Here is a 13680-nt window from a genome sequence, read left to right as displayed (position 1 = left end):
CTTTTATCATGGTTGAATCACTTTGAAATTTCTAATAGGTCTCCATTTAAAATGAGAGATGAGTCAATTGATTCCATGGATAGGGGTTTACAGCAAGAATAGTTTCTTTTTTTAATTTCTTCTAATTGACAAAGTTTCTCTTAATAAGCTGAGGTGATGATTTTTATGAGCAAGTCAGCAAATTTTTTCTGATCCACAATATTATTTTCAAGTGAACAACCGATATGTGAAGAACAAGCTGAAAGTAATCCTGTTTCCCTTTTTGCACAGGGTAAGTCACAAAGTATCTGACTCCACTGAAAATTCATCTCCCCATAGTGGTAGTATTTTCATTTTGCTTGAGAATGTTTGTAATGATACATAAGTTTAATTTTTTTTGTATGTTTTCACTGTGTTTTTTTAGGGTCATTGGACAAGGATAGCTGAGCAGATTCCAGGCGGTCTTAAACACAAGCCACCTATCTATGATATAAATGCTCCAGACTTATATATTCCCTTTATGGCATTTGGAACTTATTTAGTCCTCTGTGGCCTCACAATAGGTCTGCTTGGGAAGTAAGTATTCTTCCCTGGCTGCATAATTCTTAGACATCAAAGTAACTTGTGATTTTTTGTCTTATCCTGCGCTAATTGTTTCATCCAGCGCCTGGTATAATATGCATCAAACTGGTCTTTTTCAGCGTTCTCCTAATATGTAATGCAAAGAATCAGAAATGACATTAAATTTTTATTTTCTTCTCTTCATTATTCTTCTCTTTCTATCTGCATTGTACATATTTGCCCCATACGTCATCCAGTCCATTTTCAGTGTCATAATTGACTCCTCTTCAAGCATTTGCTTTCAAATCTCATTATTTTGAGCTGGCATTGTCTCCACAAGCAAATTGTTGGTCTCCTAGAAATGGAAACATGATAAGTTGTGCTCCTTGGATGATTAAGGTCTTCTCTGAACTTGAGGGTAGTTTATTGTGTTAAAACTTAAATTTCCTTGACCCCATTAACTTGGGAATTTACTACCTAGTAGATTATTACGGATCTACTGAATAAAAAGCACGACTGAGATCTTAACAAAACTTAAACAACGGAAGCAAACAAACAACCAATATCAATCACACGTTTACACAGATTTTCTGCCCATCAAACAGTTCTTCATTAAAATAACTTCAGAACCTACATGGGCTCCCTTCCTGGGCATCTATTAAAGAGGACTGAGAGAGCTTCAAAATTAAAGAGGACTGAGAGAGACGATGACCTGATCTGGAAGAAATGATGTCCTGCAGATGTTCTCTTCCGGTTCGATTTCCAGCTCCGTTACCCGCTCGTGAACAGTGCTATACTCTATGAGATTGATCCAAGACAGCCGATAGTTTGATCCAAGAAGGCTCCCGGTCATGGAAGCACGGAAACCGCAGAACAGTTGATCGTGCATCAGAACAGCTGTGCACCGCAAAACAGGGACCGCAACAGAATGCGCCATTACTACCCTACTCTGGAGTGCCGGGCTTTGTGTGACGGTTACCTACATTGTCGCTCAGGTTTGCTTTTACTTAGGCGCCGCTTGCTAGATTTATGGCGGGCGAAAGGAAAGGGCGGCTGCTGGCAGAAAACATAACTCAGCACGACAGCGATTCATCGGCATTTTCGGGCATTAGAGGGGCCTCAATATGCAGAATTGAATTGGTTTCCTAACTCTCCAGAGAAACCCATCGTTTCTTTGGGCTTTTAAGAATAACACAAAATAATACAAACAAACAGGGAAAACATAACTCAGCATGACAGCGATGGCATAACTCTCCACCTGTCAGCACGGGAGACAAAGGGACGACGAAAGTCTGTTCCAAAGGAAGGCCTATCGGCCTAATAAACGAAGGAATGGTAATAGTCCTGTTTTTTTTTTTTTTTGTACATTGCAATATGTTTTTGTTTTTTTTGCACATTGCAATCTGAAATAAAAATATAAACTACTATTCATAATTTGTAATCAATCAAAGCCATCAACTTAATATAGAAATATGAACTACTCTTTTTCATAATCAATCAAAGTTATTAATCTGAAATAGAAATATAAATTAGTTTTCTTACAATAATCAAAGTTACCAACAAAAAAATAAAATATAAACTATTTATCTCATAAACAACAAAAACAAAAACAAAGGATGTCAATATCACTATCACTGTTGCAATCTGAAATAAAAATATGAACTACTAATAATTTGTAATCAATCAAAGCCACCGACCTAATATATAAATATGAACTACTCTTTCTCATAATCAATCAAAGCCATTAATGAAATAGAAATATAAACTAGTTTTCTTACAATAATCAAAGTTGCCAACAGAAAAATAAAATATAAACTATTTATCTCATAAACAACAAAAACAAAAACGAAGAGGTGGCAATATCACTGTTTTGGTTTTTTTTGTACATTGCAATCTGAAATAAAAATATGAACTACTACTCATAATTTGTAATCAATCAAAGCCACCAACCTAATATATAAATATGAACTACTATTTCTCATAATCAATCAAAACCATTAATCTGAAATAGAAATATAAACTAGTTTTCTTACGATAATGAAAGTTGCCAATACAAAATTAAAATATAAACTATTTATCTCATAAACAACAAAAACAAAAGATAAATGGTGACAATATTGTTGTTTTTATTTTTTTTGCACATTGCAATCTGAAATAGAAATATGAACTACTACTCATAATTTGTAATCATTCAAAGCCACCGACTTAATATAGAAATATGAATTACTCTTTCTCATAACCAATCAAAGCTATTAATTTGAAATAGAAATAGAAACTAGTTTTCTTACAATAATCAAAATTGCCAACAGAAAAATAAAATATAAATTATTTATCTCATAAAAACAATGTAAACTTTGAAACGGGAACTATAAACTCAAAACGGGAACTCTGGCCCAAAAACCCCAAAAAAACCACAAAAACAGTGCTCAAAACGAAAAGTGTGTATACTGGAACGATGTTTTTTTTTTTAGGTGTCAATTTTGCGGCTGTTTTAAAAATGGCAGTGACTACGAAATTTTCTACGAATTTTTCCTGCAAAATATAGCTTCAGAACAAAAGTGTTGATACTGGAATAATGATTTATTTTTTTAGGTGTCAATTTTGCGGCTGTTTTAAAAATGGCAGTGACTACGAAATTTTCTACGAAATTTTCCTGCAAAATATAGCTTCAGAACGAAAGTGTTGATACTGGAATCAACCCGCCGCCGGTCCGGCGGGGCGGGGCGGCCCGGGGGTGCCGCTGCGTGGAATTGGTAATGTGGATCGTCATTTGATGCGTGGAATTGGTAAAACCCAAGCTGCCCGTCAATGGAGAATGTCTGCATCTTTTCACTTTGCCGAGTCTCTCCGTCGCGTACTGTCTCTCTGTCCATTGTATCGCACATACAAGATGACGTCCACCCTCGAAACCTGTAGTCGGGGATGCGAAGGCAACCTAACGTCACCTTACAATTTTCATCAAAACTATAATGCTAACTATATATAATTGGAGTACAGACAAAATAATAGAGCTCGACCAAATATAGATATCGTTGCTCAAACATTCACATAATAAATAACAAATTTAATATATACAATTAATTTTTCAAAAACATGCTACTTGGACCATTGCTGACCTAAGAGGCATCCTTCACAGTATCATATAATAAAATACAATATATTACAATAGTCTTTAAGAGTCCATGAAGTGTAATATGGTCTTGAAATACACTATACATATGAGGGCTTCCAACCAAAGGGCGTATGCATCACTAAAGAACTTATCCAATCCTAATATTTGTATTGTTCCAAAGCATAAGGGTTCAATGAATATGCACGGTTGTTTTTTAACTAAGCGCAATCATATCTATGAGAATCCTCCTATTTGAATTCTCTCATGCATCCCCCTAGCAACTTCCCTGAATCCTTCTTCTTATTCCAAGAATGGAGGTGAGACACCTCTTTAGTCTTCATAGTCAGAATTTGCCTCCAAAATTTCTTAGGAGCTAGCTTAGAGAGGTGTAAGAGATTCCCTTGTCTTTGACGAATGTATTTCCTCTTTTTCCTTTTAGTTAGGGCTTTATATATTTTTATCTTGTCCATTTTAAGAGATTCATCAACAGCTTCCTTAATTGCTCTCCTCGCACTTTTACACTCTTTGTCATACCATGGATTGGTTTTGCTATTTCTTTTATTATTTGATATAGGAAAAATAATTTGCAAAATTTGATAACTAATTCTCTAAATCCCTTTCCAAGACTAACACTTGAAAAATCAATTAGGTAACAAACATGCTATTAGATAGAACTATTTGTTTCTTTATTTCACCAAACCAAATTGAAAAAATAATTTTATAAATTAAAAATCAATAATACAATCTTAGAAGCAGTTTAAACCTATTATTATAATCATGATGTGAAATTGAATAGCTAGATTCTTAGCACATCTAATATTCTCTTTTATTCTGCTATCAATGATATCATATTTTCCAACGTTTGATACATTGTGCAAGGCCTATCTATATAAAAGGATCATGAAATACAAAAAATGGAGAGCCTTTTCCCACGAGCATGTGTGCGCTTGACACAATAAGACTTGCAACAACAAATATTCAATAAGATGCAGACACTTTTAAATTGGTTGTAATTTGGAGAACCTGATCTTTTTTAAACCTTTTGAACTCATTTCTGTATCAGCCATAGACAATATTATGCTTTGACTTCCTTAAAATTTTCAATGGTTAGAAGAATAAATTACTGATTAGCAGAAATAGTAAGATATGTACAATTTTGGTTTTGTTAATATCACAGTTATGAGATCAAATTACATGTTATAAGTTTAGAAATTTAATTTAAGACATCATTAAATCATTATCCAATATATCATACAACATTTAACCTTATAAATAGTGTTTTATTAGCACAGGGTCCACATTAAATATATTATTTACTTCTTGCAAATCATCTGGGGAGGTTTACAAATGGTCTGCCTTCCATACGCTACATGCAGAAAATACATTCCAAATAAGATTTAATTTTATAAATAGTGTTTTTGTTAGTACAGGGTCCACATTAAATATATTACTTACTTTTTTAAATCGTTATACATCTTTACAAAAAAGAAAAAGGCAGTGACATCATTACCAAGGCAGTGACATCATTACCATGCAACTCTTGTGTTATAAAGAATACGAAATTCAAATATAAAATATTGTACCTGAAGATCGATCCATAGTGAACTGAGTTGTTTGGTTATTATCCAACAATCTAACGGTTCCCCATAAGATTTCGAAATTATCATTGAAATTCGAGGATTCTACTAAGGATAGAAACGGAATCAGAATCAGGACTGAACTTATGTATATCAGCTCTCCAGAAAACATTCCAAATCCTAAAAGCTTTGCAGAGCTCTTCATTGTTGGTGCTGTTATCGAAAGCCTGGATTGTCGAAGTTGCGCTTCCCTTTTCCGTAGCAGGGTACTGCACCTCCGACAAACAAGCTTTGATGGCAGTGACTCCCCCGTCCTCTACATATATGGTGCAGGAATCAAACACGGAATTGGGAAGGAGTCGAACTCCGAATCAATAACGAGACAATAATCCAAATCAATGACATCATAGGTTAGCTGTCGTTATTATTCAGATGATTACTCATACCTGAATGTTCCTTAGGAATGTTCGAGTTGCCCAGGCAGTGGTCGAAGCTGTAGATTTTCTATTGATTTCAGAGAATGTGTATCATTTCTTCTCAAATGCGTCCATGACTGAAACAAGCGCTAACTTTTGAGAGAAATTTAACTTGTTGAGCTGGCTGGCCCTTAATAATTTAGGTTCAGTAAGGCTTCTGTTAAGTGTTTGAAGCTCGGATTAAGTTGAAATCATTTCCAAGTAAGGAATGCATCATTAATGTTGTGCCAAAGAAATAATGTAGTAGAATTATAATTTTTATTATGTAATTTGCATAGTACATATGTAAATAAGGGTTTTTAATACAAAAACATTTTAATAACAAAAATTACACTTCAAAATAAAAAATCCCAAATGCTTATAACAATTACCGTGAAAAAAGTACAATTCATAATTCAAGCCAATACTCGAAAACCGGCATCCCTGAATCCAAAGGTGGAAGACAGCAATTGATTTATATTGTGAGTGGGGTCGCCTTACTGTGGGCTATTGCTGAAACAACTCCAACATTTCCAAGGTTCTAGTTGCTTGGTGTTTTAGTCGGCTATTCCTAGTTGCCTGGTATTTAGCTATATGAGTGAAAGCTGAAAATGGAAGTTCGTCCGCATTTAATTGATATGGTTACAGGATGAAGCAAGACGGTTTTCTGTCATTTCATTTCCTATAAAATTCAACATATGATACGCCACAATCTCTACGGATGTGTACGATCCCAATTAATATAAAATGTGGGATGAACTAGAGCTCACAAGCTCCGAAGCCGGTACGGGTCGATTCCCGGAATCGACCCGCCGCCGGTCGGGCGGGGCGGAGCGGCGCGGGGGTGGCGCTGCATTGGGATCGTACGCATCCGTAGAGATTGTGGCGTATCATATGTTGAATTTTATAGGAAATGAAATGACAGAAAACCGTCTTGCTTCATCCTGTAACCATATCAATTAAATGCGGACGAACTTCCATTTTCAGCTTTCACTCATATAGCTAAATACCAGGCAACTAGGAATAGCCGACTAAAACACCAAGCAACTAGAACCTTGGAAATGTTGGAGTTGTTTCAGCAATAGCCCACAGTAAGGCGACCCCACTCACAATATAAATCAATTGCTGTCTTCCACCTTTGGATTCAGGGATGCCGGTTTTCGAGTATTGGCTTGAATTATGAATTGTACTTTTTTCACGGTAATTGTTATAAGCATTTGGGATTTTTTATTTTGAAGTGTAATTTTTGTTATTAAAATGTTTTTGTATTAAAAACCCTTATTTACATATGTACTATGCAAATTACATAATAAAAATTATAATTCTACTACATTTCGAAACTACATTATTTCTTTGGCACAACATTAATGATGCATTCCTTACTTGGAAATGATTTCAACTTAATCCGAGCTTCAAACACTTAACAGAAGCCTTACTGAACCTAAATTATTAAGGGCCAGCCAGCTCAACAAGTTAAATTTCTCTCAAAAGTTAGCGCTTGTTTCAGTCATGGACGCATTTGAGAAGAAATGATACACATTCTCTGAAATCAATAGAAAATCTACAGCTTCGACCACTGCCTGGGCAACTCGAACATTCCTAAGGAACATTCAGGTATGAGTAATCATCTGAATAATAACGACAGCTAACCTATGATGTCATTGATTTGGATTATTGTCTCGTTATTGATTCGGAGTTCGACTCCTTCCCAATTACGTGTTTGATTCCTGCACCATATATGTAGAGGACGGGGGAGTCACTGCCATCAAAGCTTGTTTGTCGGAGGTGCAGTACCCTGCTACGGAAAAGGGAAGCGCAACTTCGACAATCCAGGCTTTCGATAACAGCACCAGCAATGAAGAGCTCTGCAAAGCTTTTAGGATTTGGAATGTTTTCTGGAGAGCTGATATACATAAGTTCAGTCCTAATTCTGATTCCGTTTCTATCCTTAGTAGAATCCTCGAATTTCAACGATAATTTCGAAATCTTATGGGGAACCGTTAGATTGTTGGATAATAACCAAACAGCTCAGCTCACTATGGATCGATCTTCAGGTACAATATTTTATATTTGAATTTCGTATTCTTTATAACACAAGAGTTGCATGGTAATGATGTCACTGCCTTGGTAATGATGTCACTGCCTTTTTCTTTTTTGTAAAGATGTATAACGATTTAAAAAAGTAAGTAATATATTTAATGTGGACCCTGTACTAACAAAAACACTATTTATAAAATTAAATCTTATTTGGAATGTATTTTCTGCATGTAGCGTATGGAAGGCAGACCATTTGAAACCCTCCCCAGATGATTTGCAAGAAGTAAATAATATATTTAATGTGGACCCTGTGCTAATAAAACACTATTTATAAGGTTAAATGTTGTGTGCTATATTGGATAATGATTTAATGATGTCTTAAATTAAATTTCTAAACTTATAACATGTAATTTGATCTCATAACTGTGATATTAACAAAACCAAAATTGTACATATCTTACTATTTCTGCTAATCAGTAATTTATTCTTCTAACCATTGAAAATTTTAAGGAAGTCAAAGCATAATATTGGCTATGGCTGATACAGAAATGAGTTCAAAAGGTTGAAAAAAGATCAGGTTCTCCAAATTACAACCAATTTAAAAGTGTCTGCATCTTATTGAATATTTGTTGTTGCAAGTATTATTGTGTCAAGCACACACATGCTCGTGGGAAAAGGTTCTCCATTTTTTGTATTTCATGATCCTTTTATATAGATAGGCCTTGCACAATGTATCAAACGTTGGAAAATATGATATCATTAATAGCAGAATAAAAGAGAATATTAGATGTGCTAAGAATCTAGCTATTCAATTTCACATCATGATTATAATAATAGGTTTAAACTGCTTCTAAGATTGTATTATTGATTTTTAATTTATAAAAATATTTTTTCAATTTGGTTTGGTGAAATAAAGAAACAAATAGTTCTATCTAATAGCATGTTTGTTACCTAATTGATTTTTCAAGTGTTAGTCTTGGAAAGGGATTTAGAGAATTAGTTATCAGATTTTGCAAATTATTTTTCCTATATCAAATAATAAAAGAAATAGCAAAACCAATCCATGGTATGACAAAGAGTGTAAAAGTGCGAGGAGAGCAATTAAGGAAGTTGTTGATGAATCTCTTAAAATGGACAAGATAAAAATATATAAAGTCCTAACTAAAAGGAAAAAGAGGCAATACATTCGTCAAAGACAAGGGAATCTCTTACACCTCTCTAAGCTAGCTCCTAAGAAATTTTGGAGGCAAATTCTGACTAGGAAGACTAAAGAGGTGTCTCACCTCCATTCTTGGAATAAGAAGAAGGATTCAGGGGAAGTTGCTAGGGGGATGCATGAGAGAATTCAAATAGGAGGAAACAAACTAGAAAAAAAGGAATGAAAAGAGAAGTTTAAGAGAAGAGAATGGGATAAAATGAAGTGCGACGAGTATATAGACTAGATCAACTCTTAAAAAAGGTGGATCCATTTTCAACATTGTCCCTCCTAACGTGCGTCTAGAAATAAAACAATTGCATGTGAAGGTGGGAGAATAAAGTATTCATTGTTTGATTCGAAATTACTTGAAGATTTGGGTAGATGTGTTCTAGATCCGCGCAGCGCCACCCCGGGCCGCCCCGCCCCGCCCGACCGGCGGCGGGTCGATTCCCGAATCGACCCGCCACCGATCGGGCGGGGTGAGGCAGCCCGGGGGTGCCGCTGCCGCGGAGGGGGCGGGGGAGGGGGAAGGGGAGGGGTGGCCGGAGAGGGGGCGGTGGCGGTGGAGGGGTGGGCAGGGGGGCCGGGAGGGGGCGGTGGTGGGGGATGGGTGGGCGGGGAGGGGTGGGCGGGGTGGGCGGGGGGGCGGGGGGAGGGGGCGGTGGCGGGGGATGGGTGGGCGGGGTGGGCAGGCAGGGGGCGGTGGCGGTGGGCGGGGAGGGGGCGGTGTGGGTGGAGGGGTGGGCGGGGTGGGCGGGGGGACCGGGGAGGGGGCGGTGGCGGGGGAGGGGTGGGCGGTGGCGGTGGAGGGGTGGGTGGGGTGGCGGTGGAGGGGGGGGGGGGGAGGGTGTGGGCAGGGTGGGCGGGGGGGGCAGTGGCGGTGGCGGTGGCGGGGGATGGGTGGGCGGGGTGGGCAGGGGCGGTGGCGGTGGAGGGGTGGGCGGGGGGAGAGCACAACTGTGATTTTCGCATTGATTTTTTAGTTAATTATTATTTTTTGAAAAACAAAGTTGTTATTATTATTTTTTTGACATGAAATTCATAAAAAAAACTATTATTTGACCATTTTTAGTTAATATTTTTGTATAAAAATTGTGATTTTGACATGTTAATTCTAGCAAAAAATTATCAAAACGTTTAGTTTTTTTGTTATATTTATGTTAAAAATGGTTATTTTTATGTCCATTGTTAAAAAATGTTGTTTTTTAGAAACAATTATTTCATGTGGATTGAAAAATTAATTAAGGATGTATAAATATGTAGATTATCTAAAATTCAAACTATCGACTTTCTAATTTAAAAACGCAAAACAATAAAAACCCCACTAAAAAAAAAAAAATTAAGATAGAGAACAAGAAAATATGAATAAAATGACGACTTCAAAAACTATCAAATTTAGAAAATAATTTTTTACATTTCACACACTAGAAAATTTAAAGTCAAAAAATAGGTCTTTTAAAAAAAGGGTGTGATGCAGAATACTCACTTTTTAAAATCAGGATGAAAATCATTACCATTCTAAAACTTAATGCACATGAAAAAATTAAAGTTCCAAAAACCATGTTCTAAAAAAAACATGTGTATTCTGCATCACCACTTTTGAAAATCGGGTCATTTTTTTGCCACCTCTACAAAACGGGTAACAGTATCAGTTCCCGTTTCAAAGTTTACATTGTTTAAACAACAAAAACAAAAACAAATAAATGGCAATATCACTGTTTTTGGTTTTTTTGCACATTACAATCTGAAATAAAAATATTAACTACTGCTCATAATTTGTAATCAATCAAAGCCATCAACCTAATATAGAAATATGAACTACTCTTTCTCATAATCAACCAAAGCCATTGATTTGAAATAGAAATATAAACTATTTTTCTTACGATAATCAAAGTTGCCAATAAAAAAATAAAATATAAACCATTTATCTCATAAACAACAAAAACAAAAGCTAAGTGGTGGCAATATCACACTTTTTGTTTTTTTTTTTGCACATTGCAATCTGAAATAGAAATATGAACTACTACTCATAATTTGTATTCAATCAAAGCTACCACCTAATATAGAAATATGAACTACTCTTTCTCATAATCAATCAAAGTCATTAATTTGAAATAGAAATATAAACTAGTTTTCTTACAATAATCAAAGTTGCCAACAAAAAAATAAAATATAAACTATTTATCTCATAAACAACAAAAACAAAAACGAAGGATTGGCAATATCATTGTTTTTGTTTTTTTTGCACATTGCAATCTGAAATAAAAATATGAAGTACTAATAATTTGTAGTCGATCAAATCCACCGACCTAATATAGAAATATTAGCTACTCTTTCTCATAATCAATCAAAGTCATTAATCTGAAATAGAAATATAAACTAGTTTTCTTACAATAATCAAAGTCGCCAACAAAAAAATAAAATATAAATTATTTACCTCATAAACAACAAAAACAAAAAAAAGGGGGGTGGCACTATCACTTTTTTTTTTTTTTTTGCACATTGCAATCTGAAATAAAAATATGAACTACTACTCATAATTTGTAATCAATCAAAGCCACCGACCTAATATAAACATATGAACTACTTCTCATAATCAATCAAAGCCATTAATCTGAAATAGAAATATAAAGTAGTTTTCTTACAATAATCAAAGTTGCCAACAAAAATATAAAATATAAACTATTTATCTCATAAACAACAAAAACAAAAACAAAGGATGGCAATATCAATGTTTTCGTTTTTTTGCACATTTCCACCATGTAGTTTTTGTTTATTGTGCAAGAATTTAATATTTCAAAATATTCTAAAATATATTCATTAAAGAAAAACAAAAAAACACCTAATATAATATTCTAATAATAAATAAATAAATTATATTTCATACCAAAATCAAAATGTAACATTGTACATGAATTACAATAATAAACATATAAGAATCACTATATCTTAATTCCGGATCTACCAAGCACCCAGAAAAATAAAATAAATATTTTATCTTTTTCTATTTTTATTTTTCTATAATTTTACCAAGTCAAAATGTTTACATAACACAATAGGACTAATTTTTATATTTTTCTATTTGTATTTTTCTGTCATTTGACCAAGTCAAAATGTTTACATAACACAAGAGGACTAACTCCTAATCTACTAAGCACTCGAGGAATAAAATAAATATTTTGTCTTTTTCTATTTTTATTTTTCTATAATTTGACTAAGTCAAAATATTTACATAACACACTAAGGCAAGACAAACAACCTTTATACCTATATTTAGTGTCTACTTTACAACCCTACCCTATACCTACATACCTAAACTTAAATAGGTAAGCTTCGATTTGTAAGCATGAAGGTTTCTTGATTGGACAAATACAATAGAAGTTAATAATGTTAGGAAGGCGAATGTTGTCTCTTGTGCCGGAACTAAATAATTAGAATGGGATCATCGTGTTTCGTGGTAAATTGCATCCCTATCACCTAATACTAAATATATAACATAAAAATCAAATTACAAGGAAGTTTAATTTTTTAAATAATTTATTACATGATTAGTAATGGTTATCTTTGATGTGAAAACTAAATTACTATAATTTTTCTAATCATTATACATTCAAACACTCTCGAATTATAATTCATTGATAAAAATAAATATATTATAATTCATTGATAAAAATAAATATATATATATATATATATATATTTTTAAACTGCTTAATTTTAAATTATAAAATATTACATAATATAAAATATTAATATATGTTATATGTATTTTAATGGAAGGATATAAATTTGTAATGAAAATTTACATGGTTATATTTAATCTAAATTTATATTAGTTTTATATTTAAAGTTTTTAAATGCTAAAACAGTCACTTTTTCTATTTCATACGTTACACTAAAGACCACGTGGTGATAAAAATGAGGGAGAAATAAAAAGTAGAATAGATGAACAAAAGTAACAGGGTGGGCCCCACTAAATATTGAATTACAAGCGGGAGACATATGTGAGGGGTGCCAATCAATAGAAAATAGTCGTTCACTAACCCTTGACACAACTGAACATTGACGTCACACCTTGTGCTCTATAGCCCTAGTGGTGGCAGCGCGATGACATCAACGTCTTGGAAATCCAAAAGTCTAATGTTTACATTAGAAATTATATATATATATATAGTCTTGTTGCCAAACTAATACTAGAACACAAAAAATATGTCACTTGACAGTGACATAATAAATGATAATGGGAAAATAAATAAAGTTTGGATCCATTATGAGTTTTTTTATTAATTGGTTTGTATAGGGTTCAATTTTATTATGATTCATGTTTAAATTTCATAAAGAGGATTTGAGGGTGACACTTAATTTGTGGGGGTTAAATTATTTTAAGTTGAATGGACTAGGCATAGTACAAGTAGACTATGCTAATCAATCAAAGACACCAACAGAAAATAGAAATATGAACTACTCATTCCCATAAATAATAAATGATATTGGAAAAATAGATAAACATAAAGTAAAAAGTGTTTGGATTCATTAGAAGTTGTTAGATTAGTTGGTTTGTATAGGGCTTAGTTTTATTAGTAATTATGTTTAAATTTCATGTCAAGGAGTTGAGGGTGACACTTAATTTGTGGGGCTAAATTACTTTAACTTGAATGGAATAGGCATAGTACAAGTAGAGTATACTAATCAATCAAAGTGACTAACCGAAAATAGAAATATGAACTACTCCTTCCCATTTACAATTAAAGTTGTCAACCT

At 34.0% G+C, this 13680-nt stretch overlaps 1 long non-coding RNA gene across 1 annotated transcript; it reads left to right on the top strand.

Moving 5' to 3' along the window:
• Positions 1-226: 226 nt before the first annotated feature.
• Positions 227-514, top strand: LOC149249556 (uncharacterized). Its single transcript, XR_016265872.1, has 2 exons — positions 227-271; positions 404-514. It is a non-coding gene; the product is annotated as an uncharacterized LOC149249556 (long non-coding RNA).
• Positions 515-13680: the final 13166 nt, after the last annotated feature.

This window comes from Pinus tabuliformis, chromosome 7 (genome assembly GCF_031772625.1).
Source record: "Pinus tabuliformis cultivar Carrire ecotype Pingquan chromosome 7, CPIR1, whole genome shotgun sequence".
NCBI classification, from domain to species: domain Eukaryota; kingdom Viridiplantae; phylum Streptophyta; class Pinopsida; order Pinales; family Pinaceae; genus Pinus; species Pinus tabuliformis.
The sequence above is the reverse complement of the archived record's forward strand: the minus strand, read 5'-3'. Positions and strand labels throughout refer to the sequence as shown.